The sequence below is a fragment of the Hylobates moloch genome, unplaced genomic scaffold, assembly GCF_009828535.3.
Source record: "Hylobates moloch isolate HMO894 unplaced genomic scaffold, HMol_V3 SCAFFOLD_23, whole genome shotgun sequence".
Classification (NCBI taxonomy): Eukaryota; Metazoa; Chordata; class Mammalia; order Primates; family Hylobatidae; genus Hylobates; species Hylobates moloch.
The window spans coordinates 6,489,668-6,505,635 of NW_026652298.1; the positions used below are offsets into that span (position 1 = coordinate 6,489,668).

At 40.1% G+C, this 15,968-nt stretch overlaps 1 pseudogene; it reads left to right on the top strand.

Annotated features, from left to right (window-relative positions):
• LOC116462706 (RNA ligase 1-like) overlaps positions 1-15,968 on the top strand; it is a 134,848-nt pseudogene that overhangs the window by 23,739 nt on the left and 95,141 nt on the right.

Consider the following 15,968-nt stretch of genomic DNA (forward strand, 5'->3'; position numbering starts at 1 on the left):
TCTGGGATGTGAGGAGCGCCTCTGCCCAGCCGCCCCGTCCAGGAAGTGAGGAGCCCCTCTGCCTGGCCGCCACCCCGTCTAGGAAGTGAGGAGTGTCTCTGCCCGGCCGCCCCGTCCAGGAAGTGAGGAGCCCCTCTGCCCGGCCGCCACCCCGTCTAGGAAGTGAGGAGTGTCTCTGCCCAGCCGCCCCGTCCAGGAAATGAGGAGCCCCTCTGCCCGGCCGCCACCCCGTCTAGGAAGTGAGGAGTGTCTCTGCCCGGCCGCCCCACCTGGGAAGTGAGGAGCACCTCTGCCTGGCCGCCCCGTCTGGGATGTGGGGAGCGCCTCTGCCCGGCCGCCCCGTCTGGGAGGTCTACCACAGAGGCCAGAAGCAATGTGGGGGCTGGACGTGGTGGCTCACGCCTGTAGTCCCAGTACTCTGGGAGGCTGAGGTGGGTTGATCACTTGAGGCTAGGAGCTCGAGACCAGCCTGGCCAACATGGCAAAACAAATGAAAAATACAACTGTCAAACCAACCAACGAACCAAGCGACAACAAAACAGGTCTACCCTGGAGTCATACTCTAATTTTTTCTCTTTTCCTCCCTTTCTGATCCTTTATCCCACTTCCTTTTTCTTCCTCTTCCTTCTCCTTCTTTGTCAAATAGAGGATTGAGTTATTATCATTGATCCATACAAAGTCCCTCTCTCATTTATTTTCTTTAATTCCCACCCCCCATTTCTATTCCCCGTCTTCCCATGTGCAACCTTCCTAATATGTTTGATATGCATCTTTTTGTTCATATGTACTTTTAGAAAATGTTTATTGTTTTGTGTGCAAAAAAAAATGAAAAAAATTAAAAAAAAAAGAAAAATTAACTCAAAATGGATTACAGACCTGATTGTAAAACCAAAAACTATCTATAAGAAAATAGGAGAAAAATCATCACGATTTAAGGTTAGGCAAAAACATCTTAGATATAAAACCAACAAATTAAAAATCCATAAATTTGACTTAATCAAAATTTAAAACTTCTGCTTTTTGAAAGATACTGATAAAAAATGAAAAGAAAATTCATAGACTAGGAGAAAAAAATTGTGATTTATATTCCTGATAAAAATTTTGTATCCAGAATGTATAAAGAATACTCAAAAAAATAAAGAAAGAATACTCAAATTCAACAATAAGAATTGAAAGCAGGTACTGAAAGAGATATTTGCACACCCATGTTCATAGCAGCATTATTCACAACAGCCAAAAGGAGGAGGCAAAAGTGCCCATCCATGGATGAATGGATAAACAAAATGTGGTACAAATGTGTGGACAACATGCTATGGATTATTATTCAAGCATTAAAAAGGAAGGAAATTCTGAAATATGCTACAATGTAAAGGAACCCTGAGAACATTATGCTAAGTGAAATAATCCAGTCACACGAAGACTAATACTGTATGATTTCACTTATATGAAGTACGTTTTTAAAAAATTATTATTATTTTTAAGAATAACAGATAAGAGTAACAGACAGATGGAGTCTCTCTCTGTCACCCAGGCTGGAGTGCAGTGGTGTCATCATAGCTCACTGCAGCTTCAAACTCCTGGATTCCAGGGATCCTCCCTCCTCAGCCTCCTGAGTAGCTGGGATTACAGGCATGAGCCTTAGTGCCCGGTGTATGAGTCCGTTCTCATGCTGTGACAAAAATGCTACCCAAGACTGGGTAATTTATAAACCAAGGAGGTTTAATTGACTCACAGTTCTGCATGGTTGGAAAAGCCTCAGGAAACTTACAATCATGGCAGGGGAAGCAGGCACGTCTTACGTAGTGGCAGGCAAGGCAGAGTGTGTGAGAGAGCAGGAAAAACTACCATTTATAAATCCATCAGATCTCATGAGAATTCACTCACTATCATGAGAACAGCATGGGGAAAACTGTCCCCATGATCCAATCACTTTCCACAAAGTATCTCCCCCAATACCTGGGGATTAAAATTCAAGATGAGATTTGGGTGGGGACACAAAGCCTAACCATATCACCTGGCTATATGAGATACTTAGGAGTAGTCAAATTCATAGAGATAGAAATTTGAATAGTGGCTGCCAAGGCCTGAAGGGAAGGAGAGAGGAAAGAGGAGTTATTGTATAATAGGTACAGAATTTCCATTTTACAATGAGGGGTTCTGGAGACAGTAGCATGGTGTGAAATGGTGATGATGGTAGCACAGTGTGAAAGTACTTAATGCCACAGAGCTGCACATATAAAGATGACTAAGACAGTAAACTTTAAGTTATGTGTATTTTACTGCAATTTTTAAAAACTCAATAATAAGAAAACAACCCAATTTTATAAATTGGGCAAAACATTTGAATAGATACTTCCACAAAGAAGATATACAGATGGAAAATAAGCATATAAAAAGATATTCAAAATCATTAGTCACTAGGGAAATACAAGTGAAAACAACAAGAGATCACCACAAACCTATTAGGATGGCAAAAATTAAAAAGACTGACCACACTAAGTTCTGGTAAGGATATGGAAGAATTGGGACTTTCATACAGTGCTGGTGAGAATATGAAATAGTACAACCACTTCAGAAAATAGTTTTGAAGCTTCTAAAAAAGTGAAATATACACTTACTGCATATAATCTATACCTTCCACGCTGGCTGGATTTGGATTTCAGATTTTTGGATTAGGGGTGCTAATCTCTCTCTCTCCCAAGAGAAATGAAAGCATATACTCATACAGAAATTTGTACAAAAATGTTTACAACATTTTGAGGCACTACAATGTCACTTCCTTTGTAGTGCCTCAAAACCGGAAATAGCCCAATGTCCATCAACAAGTGACTGGATAAACAAATAGAGGTATATCTACATGGTAGTTTACTACCCAGCTCATTTTTATTACTACTCTTTTATTAAAAAAAGGAACATGAATGAATCTCAAAATAATTATGCTGAGTTAAAGAAGCCAGACAAAACAATAGAACATGCTACATGATTCCATTTTTATAAAATTCTAGAAAATGTGAACCGTCTATAATGACAGAAAGCAGATCAGTGACTGCCTGCATATGGGGGAAGAAGTAGAAGGGGAGGAAGGGATTACAAGGGAGCACAAGGAAACTTTTAGGGGAATGGGATGTTTTCATTACCTTGGTTGTGGTGATGGTTTCATGGATATATATACATAAGTCCAAATTTATCGAATTACACACTTTAAATATGTGCAGCTTATTGTATGTCAATTTTACTTCAATAAAGACGGCCTTATGAACTCAGACTTGATCTGCCTCGGCAGATTCCATCTGTTGCTGGAGATTGAGAATCATAACAATTTGGAATTTTTACTTTGGGAAACAACCAAGGAAGACAACCTGGGATGGGAAGAAATGTTGCTGAGCAATGTGGAGAGTTTTGAAGAGATTGAAAATGGTTCATTTGCTCTGCATTTAATCAGCATGGAAGGCCTCTGAGTCACAAGATATTGGAGCTAGAAGGGATCTCAGCGAGATGAAATGAAGTCCAGTTTATTTTACAGATCAGGAACTGAATCCAACAGAGATAAAGGGACTTGCCTTAGGTCACACAGCTTACAAAGCCAAAAATAAAATGTGGTTCTCTGAGGCTTAATCCAATGCTGGTTTTCTTTCTATACAGTATCTAATAGTTATAATAAACCTTAGTCTATGGAAATACAGAATGATACCCAACAGATGCTGAGTTCCCTCATGGCTATGTGGGTGGCCTTGAAGCATTGTCAGCGCTATAGCAACACTGTCTTCCTGGCCACCCTCAGGGTCTAGGCAACCTGGAACCAACACATAGGATTTGAACTCCTTACAGCCACGACCAGTTCTGCTGTAATGCTGGTCTTAAAAACACAAAGTTATTGCACACGTGATTGATATACAGGTTGACCGTCCCTAATCTAAAAATCTGAAATTCAAAATGCTCCAAAATCTGAAAGTTTTTGAATGCCAACACGATGTCACAAGAGGAAAGTTTCACATCTGACCTCATGGGATGGGTCACAGTCAAAACGCAGGTGCACAACATACAGTTTATTCAGCATTGCCAAGGGAAAAATAAAATTACCTTTTGGCTATGTGTATAAGGTGCATATGAAACAAATGAATTTTGTGTTTAGACTTGGGCCCTGTCCCCCGGGATAGCTCATTATGTATATGCAGACATTATGAAATCCAAAAATATCCAAAATCAAAAATATGTCTGGTCCCAAGCATTTCAGATAAGGGATACTCAATCTGTCTTAGGAAACAATACGAGCATAATGCAAATTTGGTTTGGTGATATGAGATCTTATGAATGAGAAACACTAGGTGAAAGCAGAAAACTGCTCTCAGCTGAACTGAGCTGCTTGATAATACACAAAATGCACACACAACACACACCTCAAACATCTATTAGCTACTTCAGTTCACTATGTGTGTTATGAGTCCCACCCGTCCACTTATGGTGTTACAACGCTTCCATCCTAATTTTTGCCATCCTAATAGGTTTGTGATGATCTCTTATTGTTCAGGTAACTGAGTTCAGGTAACTTCCTTCCCACACTCCCCAACAAGTCACAAGCTGCAACCTTTCCAATGCCCACTTCCACAAATGTCAGATCTTGTTTAAAGCAAAGTACCTTATTTGCTGTATTCTTTGTGAATTTCTTAACCATTTAACTGTGTAAAACTGTTCTACCATCTTTATTAGGCTCCAATGCCTTTTTAGAAATCTGTCACTGAAGAAAATTTTGAGTGTTGTCACCCTAAGCCCATTTTTTTCCTATTGTGCATTGCATACTGACTTTTTTGAGGGCTTATGTTTATTATAGCAGGACTATATTGGGAATGTGAAGTAGATCCTTAAAAGACTGATCTTGGGTCCAGTACTATGTGCATACACACACACACACACACACACACACCCCTTGTTTAACTACTACTAGGCAGGTTTCCTGTCATACAGATTTGCTTCAGGGCTGATATGAGAAGTAAATACCCTCTTCAGAGTCAGCCAACACAGTGATTCTTAGTGGCAGGATATGGGTCCCTGGCTCCTCCTGACCAATGACTGATGTAGGATAGAATAGAAACCATTAGCACTAGTCAACCAGTGGAGACAGCATTAAATCAGTTCACACATGATGGATTGCGCTTAGCAATGACCCACCCTCTTAGCAAGTCAGGTGCTGGAAACAGTGTAGGTCAAAATATGTTTCTTCATGGTCAGCATCAGAATAACCTAGGGAACCAAATAGAATAAAGATTCCTGAGCCCCAAACTACTTTTTACCTAAAACAGCTGGCTCTTACTCTGTTTTATTTATCATTATTGTTCAATTGCAATGGCTTTTGTCCAATTTTAGACAATTATTGTTGAGTATTTGTCATGGTGCCACGTGTTGACCTATTGTGAGGAATTGGGGATTGACAGAAAGGAAAGTGCCAGAGAGGGGCCTGGCATATTAGAGAGTGTTGTACTATAGCTTGTTCATTAGGTTCATATCCCATCTGTCTGTCAACATTTTTTTTAGAACTTTGAATTAAATTCTCTGGTGCATTCTAAAACAAAGATAGGACATCTGCAGTTTCCTAATGAATAATTTCTCCCTTCTATAATCTAGCCCTGATTAACTGGCACTAAGTTCTTTATTTGTGTACAAGATGGCTTGGGAACAAAACAGCAGTTAAAAATTACAGTGATATTATGAGTGCATTAAAATAATATAATTATTTTTCTGGAGAAGATAACCATTATTATAATGTATCATGCAGTAATGCCTTGTAATCATCAGCAACTGTTAATGTGATGTTTTACATCTTTTGCCTTGAAAAGTGAGTACTGTATTTTATTATCATTCAAGTCACAGGCAAAATAATCAAATATCTTAACTCCCTTCTTAATAGTTCCAAATACATATCATAAAATAACTCTAGTGCTTAGTATGCTGGGAGGAAAAAAACAAGTTCTAACTTCTAGTATGTACAATAGGACATTGTAATAAAGATATATTTTTGAAATAAGCAATGAAGAAAATGGATATGAAAGCATGCAGAATTAAAATGGATTTGCTTTGTCTCTTTAGAAATTATTGAAACAAGAACTACCAAGACGGAATTTATTACCCATGTTTTGTAAAATAGCACCACTTATCAGAGAATCAATGTGAGAATTAGCTAAGTGCTGGAAACCATTCCCAGGAGTCATGCTGACAATTTGTCTTGCTCATCCTCTCTCTAAACAAAGCTTCACTTTTCTTCTTTAAGGATTCCCTTGGTCTGGCCAGCACGGTGGCTCACGTCCGTAAGCTCAGCATTTCGGGGGGCCAAGGCGAGCAGATAACTTGAGGTCAGGAGTTGAGACCAGCCTGGCCAACATGGTGAAACCTCGTCTCTACCAAAAATACACAAATTAGCCAGGGGTGGTGGGACATGCTTGTAATCCTAGCTACTTGGGAGGCTGAGACAGGAGAATTGCTTGAACTCTGGAGGCAGAGGTTGCGGTGAGCTGAGATCGTGCCACCCCACTCCAGCCTGGGCGACAGAGCAACAGTCCAGCACACACACATACAAAGATTCCCTCGTTCTGATGGCAAGAAAAGTGTTAAACCCAGTGAAGTATTTAGGGGTAAAATGTCATAGTATTTATAACTTACTTCCAAAGGGGAATAAATAAATAAGATCACCTTCAGAGAGAGAAAAAGCAAATATGGTAAAACATTAACCACTGTTGAATCTAAGAAGGAGATATATGGATGTTCATTGAACTATTCTTTCAACTTTTCTGAATGTTTGGAAATTTTTGTAATAAAAATTGGAGAGAAAAGAATGCACAATGTAGCCATTTAAGGTCCATGAAAATATTTCCATTCACTCCAGAAACCCCTGAAAGCATATCCCAGCCTGTGCACGTGATTTAGCATGTAATTCTAGGTTTATGGCTCTGGATGCCACGCCTCTAAAATTATGGCTGAAGAAGGAAGTGAAACTCGAAACTGCCCTACCCACCATAATTCTTCTGATACTGAGTATGTTCCCCTCCAGAGGTATGACTTGTACACTGAACGTTAACAGTAGTTTTCTACCTTTAGGACTGTTGTCTTAAGATTATTTATCTTTCTATGGTTGACTAGAAACTGAATTGCTATAGTGTGGAGATCAAAATGAGGAGCTTCCACAGAGAATGATTTTCACGTAGCCTTCACACTGATGAGATTTGTGAAACAGGAAAAGTTTTCTAAATAGACTTGAATCCACAAGTAAAATTTTATTTATCAAAATAAATGACCGTGTGGGTTTATTCATGGAGTGAAATCACAGAATCAGGATTTTCTCCTGAAAGAGTCATAGGTGTTTCTGGGTTATACATGTTTATATTTGCTACTTATGTATGTTTCTGTTTCAGGATCTTGAAGCAACAGATTCATCTCAGATCTTTTCCTCTCTCCTTGTCATCATCTTTCTTCTCCAGGGCCCATTACTTCCATCTCAGTCTTTCATACTTGAAGTGTGGCTCTGAGCAAAGGACCACATCTTGTCTGCAGAGTGACGAGAGGAGCTAAAGCATCTCACAGCCCTCCTGGTTCTGATATCTGCGCAGCCTAATTTTCTTTCTTTCTCTCTTTTTCTTTTTTCTTTCTTTCTCTTTCTTTCTTTCCTTCTTTCTTTCTTTCCTTCTCTCTCTTCCTTCCTTTCCTCTTTTCTTTCCCTCCCTCCTCCCTCTCTCTCTTTTTCTTTCTCTTTCTTTCTTTTTTCTTTCTTTCTCTTCTCTTTTTTTTTTTTTTGACAGAATCTCTGTCTTGTCACCAAAGGTGGAGTGCAGTGGCACGATCTTGGCTCACTGCAACGTCTGCCTCCCAGGTTCAAGCGATTCTCAAGCCTCAGCCTCCCGAGTAGATGGGATTACATGTGTGCATCACCATGCCCAGCTATTTTTTTTTTTGTATTTTTAGAAGAGACGGGGTTTCATCATGTTGGCCAGGCTGGTCTTGAACTCCTGACCTCAAGTGATCTGCCTGCCTTGGCCTCCCAAAGTGCTGAGATTACAGGCGTGAGCCACTGCACCCAGCCCCTCATTTTCATTTGCCAGCAAATTGTCTTGTTTACTCTTCTGACCTCCTGGGAACCCACCAGCCCCAGGATCTCTCTAATCAATAAATTAAATGCCTCCTCTCCTGAAACAGGAGCAATGATATTATCTCCGTTCTCTCTCACTCTCTCTCTTTCTCATTTTCTACTAGCTTCCATTGCTGTAAGTCCAACAGATATCTACCTTCTGATTGCTAATATCAGCCATTAGGCTAGCTGACCTATTAACCTTTTCACAGTTGGCTTGCCTCTGCACCTGCTGTATCCATCATAGTTTTACATTTCCTGGAAACCAAAAGACTCTTAAAACATGTTTAGTAAATACTGTTTCCATTCTCCTAATGATGCACATTCATGGCAAGTGACAAGTCTAATGTGCTCAGCTGGACCTAGTCATAGTCTCTCTGAACCCCTTAGGTACAGCCCCATGACTTCCTAGTTGCCAAATATTTTCATCTCCCTCACCATGAGCATCTGGTTTCAGATGCATGGTTAAAGATATGACCAGACAGACAGAGAAGCACCTCAGCAGAGCTTCCTAAAACACCTTCAGGATGACAGGCATTGTGTATGCTCAATCTGCTGCTATTATTAGAGTCACTTCATACTGACTAAGCTGTTATTGAGGAAGAAGTGGATTAAGACTTACGGAGTCTGAGTGGTAAACACATGATGCAGGGCTTTTAGGGCAAGATCAGTGGCATGCAGTTTTATTCAGCACCACACCTCAAATGCTCAGCAGGGCAACCTGTGTTAAGGGCACTCTCTAAGCAGCAACCAGGCAGTTCAAATGTTTGAATGACTCATCCTAATTGACCTTCTACTTCAACCCAACCAACCTCAGGGATGGGCAGTCTGGTAGCATGGTGCCACAAGATGGGAAGCATGGAGCAAAGGAGGGGAAGCAAGGCAGCTGACAAATGTCCACAGACTGGGCAGATGAGTCACATTGTCCCCCTGTGCCTCTGCTTCCCCATGAAGTTCAGGGACAAGAACACCTGCCACCTATTTGTCTTCTGAGGTTGTTTTGAGGACTGGAGATAATGTTGGCCAACTGCTTAGAACTCTGAAAATTGCTAGAGCAGAAATACAAATGGAATGTCAAATCACAGTGGACATTTTGAACCCTAGCCTCTCCAATAGATAGAGGTGTGCTGTTTAAGTCTCTAATTAATGCAACGTCATTACATGACAACCTAACTAGTAATTAGAGAGCCGTTAGATACAAAAAACTCAACTAAACTGTGATGTGGCTGCTTCTCAAGTAGAGTCCTATAGATGGGGGCAGAGAAAGAAAGAGCCCTTGAGAGGTGCATGCTGGACATTGTAATTTTTTATAAATGGTATCTGTTCAGAGTGGGTATGGAAGAAGATCCCAGACCAGGTGCGGTGGCTCACGCCTGTAATCCCAGCACTTTGGGAGGCCGAGGTGGGTGGGTCATTTGAGGTCCGGAGTTCAAGACCAGCCTGGCCAAATCTGTCTCTACTAAAAATACAAAAATTAGCCAGGTGTGGTGGCGTGCACCTGTAGTCTCAGCTACTCGGGAGGCTGAGGCAGGAGAATCACTTGAACCCAGGAGGCTTTTTTTAAAGAGCCGAGGTCTTAAAAAAAAAAAAAAAAAAAAAGAGGAAAGAAGATCCCACCACATTCCAACAGAGACAGCTGATGACAATCTACTTGATACTTGAGTTGGATCCAGAGTGGGGTGTACACCTGCTGGCCATTTGCCATGGATCTGACTCATGGACCTGACCTGTGTCCAAGTGAACAGGGAGCAGCACTGTGGGCAAAAAGGACACCCAAGTGAAGTCTCTAGATAGAGCTGGCTTCTCCAGAGAGAGAATAAATAACAAATAAGAAAATTAGATATCTGGGCTTCATTTATTCCTACAGGAAACAGAAAAGAAAAATTGAGAATATTTTACATCCTTAGAAGACTGCAGAGTAACTCACCTCTCTGAAGCAGAATCAGAAAACCATAGAACAGGTTGAAGTGGAAAGGCAATGAAATGAAAGGAAAAGGGAGATGAGTGAGATGAACTTGGATAGCAGAGTTAAAATTCATAATGGAGATAATGGAGAACAGAATTGGCAATGTGGTGTCACCTTTCTCAAGGCAGTTTAAAACATGTTGCTGGGCATGGTGATGCATGCTTGTAGTCCTAGATACTTGGGAGACTTAGCTGGGAGGATTGCTGAGAGGATTGCTTGAGCCTAGAAGTTCAAGACCAGCCTGGGCAACAAAAAAGAACATGTATTAATGTCCTTAAATACATACGTGGCCTTTTACCCAACAAGTCATTTCTAAAAATTTAATGAGAGGAAATAGCAGTACAAATTTGCAATGATATAATATATGGAATGTTAATCAGGGCTTTTACAGTAGAAAAATCAAACAGAAAAGAACCTGAGTGTCCACCAATAGAGAAGTAGTTAAATAAATTATGGTATTAAAAGATCATAATATTAATATGAAAATAATCTGAAGCAACTATTAAACTAATCTATTTAGCACAGAAAGATATTTATTTAGCACACGCTATGTTATTAAAGAGATATAATGCAGGAAACAAAATAATACATAGAGTAGGATTGTGTTTTTTTGTTTGTTTGTTTTTGTTTTTTAAAAAGTCTATGTGTGTATGAAGCATAGAAAAAGAAGTCCAGGCTGGGTGCAGTGGCTCATGCCTGTAATCTCAGCACTTTGAGAAGCTGAGGTGGGAGGATCTCTTGAGCTCAGGAGTTCAAAACCAGTTTGGGCAACATAAGAAGACTTTGTCTCTATGAAAAATAAAAAATTAGCTGGGTGTGGTGGCACGCACTGTAGTCCTAGCTACTCAGGAGGCTAAGGTGGGAGAATTGCCTAAGCCCAGAAGGTTGAGGGTACAGTGAACCATGATTGCACACTGCACTCCAGCCTAGGCAACAAAGCAAGACCCTGTCTGAAAAAGAAGGAAAAGAAAGCAAAGCAAAGCAAGAAAGCAAGGAAGGAAGGAAGAAAGAAGGAAGGAAGAAAGAAAGGAAGGAAGAAAGAAAGAAAGGAAGAAAGGAAGTCTGGAAAGATTGCATTGTTCACTTTTGCTGCATAACAAACCACCCTAAAACTCAATGGCTTAAAAAATAACAACTATTTCTTTCATTCATCATTTTGCAGGACAGCAATTTGGGCTGTGTTCAGCTGGGCCGTTCTTCTAGTCTTAAGCTCATTCATGCATCTGTGGCCTGCAGCTGGTTGCCTGAAAACTGGTCCCACCAGTCTCTGCTGTACCTGGCCTCTCATTCCCCAGAAAACAAAGCTGGCTTTGTTCACAGAGTGCCCCCCAAGGTTCTGAGAGCAAGAGTGAATCCTGAGCTGATACCTGGTGTGCTACTTCTGCCACATTCTGTTGGCCAAAGTAAGTCACAAAGCCAGCTCAGATTCAAGGGGAGAGCAAGTAGACTCTTCATATCTTATATCTCTTGATATAAGGAACTGCCAGGTCACATTGCAAAGAGGTGTGAATTCAGGAGAGGAAATAATTGTGGCTATTTTTGCATATAATCTGACACAAAGATACTATATTCTAAAATGTTAGTAGTGCATATTTGAGATATGAAATTACAGGTGATTTTTACTTTATTATTTAAATGTTTCTGTGCTAGCAAAATTTTTTATAATAAGCATGTATTACTTTTATTACCAAAATCAAGTTATTTCGATCTTAAAATTTTACTAAGAGGTTTTTTTTTTGGGGGGGTGGGGGGATTGTTTGTTGGTTTGAGCCAGAGTCTCACCCTTTCGCCCGGGCTGGAGTACAGTGGCACAATCTTAGCTCACTGCAACATTCACCTCCCAAGTTCAAGTGATTCTCCTGTCTCAGTCTCCCGAGTAGCCAGGACTACAGGTGCACGCCACCACACCCAGCTAATTTTTGTAGTTTTAGTAGAGACGGGGGTTTCCCCATGTTGGCCATGCTGGTCTTGAACTCCTACCTCAGGTGGTCTGCCCACCTTGGCCTCCCACAGTGCTGGGATTACAGGCCTAAGCCACTGCACCTAGCCTAAGAGTTGTTAATGGCATTGCAAAATGATCACAATATACTCTTAAGTTTAAAAGCATGACAAAAAAATCATAAAGTATATACACAATATATCCTAAAACATTAAAGTATACAGAGAAAGGTCTAGAAAGAATTATAAAAATGTTAACAATGGTACTGTTTGGATGTCGGATTATGAGTATTTTTATATTTTAATAAACTTCCTAAATTTTATGCAATTAAAAGGAATTAATAATTAGAAAAGAAAGCATAAAAGCAAAAAATAAAGTTTTGTAAAAGGGACATTTAAAGAAGGCTGGGCATTAATGTTCAGAAGACGTCCTGGAAACAAAAATAATATGCCACACACCGAGAATGATTAACTCATTTCTCTGCACCTACAGCCTAATGATAGGAAGATATTTTTTGCTGAAAAACAATGATGAGCTGGTTTGTCTACTTATACAGAAGTATTCAGAAAATGTCACTAATGTGGATTTGAAGAAAATTACAGTGTAAATCCACATTCTCCAACACAATAGAAACTCCCTATTTTATAGTTGTTGGCACTGCCCAGTTAATAATATAGCTTCTGCTGTATTGGTTTATTATATCTGTTTCCAACTGATTGGTACTCCAGGCACAGGAGTGATTCATTGACACCATTAACCTCCAACAGAGTGATCTCAGAGAAAGGCAGACTGGGGTAGGGCAAGAAAGACATCTAGGGCACAAAATTTAAGGAGGCACTCCTTTTTAAGGCCAACTCTATACTTGCATGACCCTAGGAGTGAATGTTCCCTTAAATTTTGCTTCCTAGGTATCTCTCTCTCTTCACTCCGATCCCAACCATGTCTTAGAGAACTAGTCTTACCTTTCTTAACCAGAACAGAAGTACTTTCCAACTGTGTTTTTCATGCTACGGTACGGACAATGTCTTAGCTGAGGCTCCCGAGAAAAGAGCCTGAAGCAGAGGCCTTATGTGTGGGTGCCTTACCAGGGAATGCAATCCCAAAGAACAGGAGTAAAGCTCCAGGGCAGAGAAGCAGAGAAGGAGAAAGGACCAATACCAAGATGCTGTATCAAGCTGACCACCAATAAACACAACTGATTTCCCAAGCCATAAGATTGGACCCTTGTGAAACCACATACACACCATCTCAGCATCATCTTGGGGAAGGAAAGGAAACAAAGGAAGAATTTATCCATTGACTCCCATCTTTCATTGGTCAAAATTTCTCCCTCAGGGGCACCAACTCCCCCACACTGCCAGGTTACACTTGAGCAGTATCACTCTCAGATCCAGACAAGAAGGACTGCTGCCCGGGCTTCATGCTTAGGCTGTAGATCACAAACCCTTCCCCTCATCAGTATACATACAGAGAAAAATCAAAGAGCATGTTGCACTTGGAATCCTGCCCTCAGCACTGGCATGGCACAACCTCTAACCCTAAACACCTGCTCCTATGAGTAACACTCTTCTGGCCCTAGGGGAATACATCTTCTTATGGCTCTTCCATCCTCCAAACAAAAGGCAGCTGTGTCAAAATACCAAGAAGATTTATAGGGTGTTCCACCACTGACATTGGAGGCCAGTACCTTTTAGGAGTTCAGGACAGATTTGAGCAGCAGATCTGCTTAGGTAACAAAAAAGACTGATTTGTTAGTTTGTCAAATCCTTCTCAGAGAGCTTGAAAGCAACAAATTTGCCATAGTGAAGCATGTCCCAATAGCACCAAGCATTCTTTTTTTTTTTGGTGTGTTCCAATTAATGGTTCTGGAATAACTGACGAATTAATGCTGTATTCACAATTGCATATGGTGGCAGAGGCACATTTTGTAACACTGAATAAATCGTTTTACTCTTAAATGTGTATTATCGGTCAGATCTGAATCCACCTATATTTTTTTTTGTGAGGCATTACTGAAGCTCTGCAAACTACGTTTTTACTTTCTGCCAATAGGGCATGCTAGAGGGAGACTGCAAGGCCAGAGAAGGGAGGGGCTGGCTCCTCCCCCTGTTTACTGGATGTTCCTGTTGGCAACACCCCTACAATAGCCCTTCAACGTGGCTGGAACTGCCACTGCTTGTCCAGTGTCCAGCTATTTTGCGCAGTCCCAGAACCAGCCTCATGACACCCCTTTGGAGACATCAGCACTACCCAGGCAACGCCTCCTGTTCAAAACCTGTGCCCCAGTTCTGCAGGGCTCTGAGCTTCTAGTTTCTTCTTTCTGCAGATGATGGCTTCTGCAGATACTGTGTGCATGTACCTTCATGCCATCTTTTCATTTTTTTAGTCCTCTGATACCTGTTCAACCAATCCCTTAATTTTTGCGGTGAAAACAACTAGTGTGGCTTCTGTTTTCCTAACTGCCCCGATCAACACCGTGGATCTGAATGTGGGAAGCAAGCAACATGACAGTTCTTTACAGTGCAACTACGTGGACAGAGTGTGCTGGGATTGTGAATGGCTTTATTTTACAAATTTATTTCATATAAGAGCTAATTAAACTGTTAATGAATTGAATAAACTTCCATTTTATTAAAGTACTTTGTTTGCATTTTTTATATTAATGCATTATGATTTGAATTGATTTGGTCTTCTAGTTTTAATAAATGGTCTTGAATATTTTAGAAGAAAAAATACCTTATTTTAAAAACATGTTATTTTAGAGTTCCCCACAGAGAGAGAGAGAGAGAGACAGAAAGAGATTTATTTCAAGAAAGGGGCTCAGGCGATTGTGGGGGCTGGCAAGTCTGAAATCGGTAGGTCAGGCCAGCAAGGCTGGAAGCTCTTGGGCAGGAGTGATGCTGCAGTCTTGAGGCAGAATTTCTTCTTGATGGAAACTTCAGTTTTTGCTCTTTAAAGGTCTTTCAGCAGGTTGGATGAGGCCTACTAACATTATCCAGGGTCATCTCTTTTATTTAAAAGTCAACTGATTGTAGACATTAACCACATCTACACAATACCTTCACAATAACACCTAGATTAGTGTTTACTTGAATAACTGGGTAGTATAGCCTAGCCAAGATGATACATAAAATTAACCATCTCACATATATAAAATAATTTTTTATTTTTAAAAATTCACTTTATGTTTTTGTAAATATATTCAAAGTTTATGTACTTGAAAACTGTTATATTTTATTTAGAAATAATACAAAAGTAGAGCTCAGAAAAAAAACAAACAGCTTACCCCCACCAAAATGTTGGCCTGCTGGTTAACCTCTTCCACCTCAACACTACCTCCTGCCTCCACAGACCCACCGCTAACATTTACAGGGCCTGAGGCAAGCGTACACCTGAAGCTTACCCACATTTTCTTTTTAATCAATAATTATAATCTCCATTTGGTACAAAATTTGAAGTTGCAGAAATTTTATGTTTGTTCAAGTTGTGTGGTTGTGTGTTTGACGAGAATAATTTTCTTGCTTGTTTTCATTGTTTTTGATGAGTAATTAAATCTTTGTTAAACTTAGAATTTGTAATGTAATGTCTTGTTTGCTAATTTCATGATGATCATACTCAACTGAAGGCTGGTTATTTTCATTGTTTTCAGGTTTTGAAATTTAAGTAGATCACAATCTCTTTGAGGATTTTCCATTTTGGAAAATCTTGAATACCTTTGCTCAGCATGGTCTAATTTGGCAATGTCCCTTAAATATGTGGTGAACAGGGTATAAAAACATTTATGGCCCTTGGTATATTCCGTCAAATTGCTTTATAAAAACTCATAATCACTTACGTAAATACTTTCATTTATTAAGTTTTTTGGCAGATTTGGTCAACCAAATTGATGGTAGGCCAAAAATGATACCTCGTTTTTGTTTCAATTATTGGTGAGATGGGCAAAACAGTTTCTC